Source organism: Apaloderma vittatum, unplaced genomic scaffold (assembly GCF_000703405.1).
Source record: "Apaloderma vittatum isolate BGI_N311 unplaced genomic scaffold, ASM70340v1 scaffold10565, whole genome shotgun sequence".
Taxonomy (NCBI): Eukaryota; Metazoa; Chordata; class Aves; order Trogoniformes; family Trogonidae; genus Apaloderma; species Apaloderma vittatum.
The window spans coordinates 13,036-14,949 of record NW_009717646.1 but is presented as its reverse complement, the minus strand read 5'-3'; positions in this window follow the sequence as shown (position 1 = coordinate 14,949).

Below are 1,914 nucleotides of genomic sequence, written 5' to 3'. Positions count from 1 at the left end.
TCCCTCCCCCAGTTACTCTACATACAAAAAAATCACACATCCCATACAATAACCTACAGCTGGAATTAACAGAGCATCTAAGTAATATTTAAAGATAAAAAAACAGAAAAGGGTGACCCACCACTTTCACCAGAAACCTGTCTTTACAAGTCTTCTAGTGCAGGAACAGCCTGGCTACATCAGGAACAACTGTGTGTAGTTCCAGTATGCACAAATTTTAACACAAACCATTTTGGCCTCTTTCAGCAAGCGTTTACTATCAGAACCAACAAGTTAAGTTTACTGCAAGCTGGCTGCTAGACAAGTAAAGGTCAGCGACAAGATGCATAAAGGTCCTACAAGACAATTCTCTTGCGCTCTGTTTACAGTACCTACTGCACTGCAAATTTCAAAACCGAGGATGGATATTACTGCATTTTTCAGAAAGCCAGGATAGATTAATTAATTATTTATTAATTGTCTCATAATTACTCCAAACAGTGCCAAATGTAATGATTCTCACTTGTTCATGCTCTTTTTGTGATGCATGCAAACACAAATACACACATGCAGACAGGGCTCCTCAAAAGTATGGTTTCCTTAGGAAATCAAGCTAATTAAAGAAAACTCTCATCACTTATATCTAAAAAAAAACCTCTAAAAGGCCAAGTTTTGAGCCAACCAACACTATTTTTTAATAAAGAACCACCATATCTTAAGCCCTTTAAGCAATATGGAATAAAAACAGTCTCCTTGCATTTGAATGGAAATTTCAATGTTGATTAGCTAGGTTTAGGTTAGACTTATATTAGGCTAGATTTAGATACTTGCTCGTCTTTAATATTATGCAGTCAAAGACTATCCCTCTAAATACTGAGACATCATTATTATTCCAGTACTCTGTTTTCATCTGAGGTGATTTTCTCTCACGTAGCACTAACAGCAGTGTAGTACTTGCCAACACAGATGTAATGATCAGTTTAATCTGGAATATATTCCAGTTAGTTCTCATGTATAGCCTTGTACCTTGCCTTAACTAAAACAATGGATATAAGAAAATGATTATAAGAGATTTTTTAAAAAATGTTTATCAACACACTGCACCTTCAGCTTACAAAACACTGCAACTAAGGAACACTTTACTGTATCTGTGGTAAGACTAATTTTTTTCAAAATTATGACACAACTGCTTTGGCACTGGCTAATGAATAGTCTGATTCCATTGGTCCAAGATTAAAGATCTCCATTTCTTTTCTTCCCAAATTGTAATAATTTCTTTAAGCATAACATCACGCAATGGTTTTGGCTTTTGTTAGATTTATCACCCCTGTTTTTCCACCTCTAGTAAATAATTCTAACCCACTTTGCCAGTGAAAAACTCGTAAGAATGATCAGCCAAAGGTTCTTAAGACTGGAAATACCTTTGACAGTATGATGAAGAGAAAGGAGGTTGTTCAGTTTTTCAAACTCTCCATTGGTTTTATTTGAACAAATGATTTTCCCAAAGTAATCCACCTAAACCACCTTTTAGGGACCAATTTTACATGCTCTTATAAACAATCAAATATTAATTTAATTAAATATGAAAGCAAAATATGTTCCTTCCCAAATGAAAATTAAACCCACTGGACTCACTCAAAGTGACTATAATTTTTCTTAACAGTAATAAAATAATCTGGGAAGCACTATCATTTCACAGAATCACAGAATCATAGAATGATTTAGGTAGGAAGGGACCTCAAAGATCATCTAGTTTCAAACCCCCTGCCACGGCAGGGACACCTCCCACTAGAACAGGTTGCTCAATGCTCCATCCAGCCTGGCCTTACGACTATGCAAGTCTTGCTCTTAATTTTTCCCCTCTCTCTTAGCTGGAAAATAATATATCTATTCTCATGCAAACAATTCACCATTTCGTTGCACTGTCCCTATTCC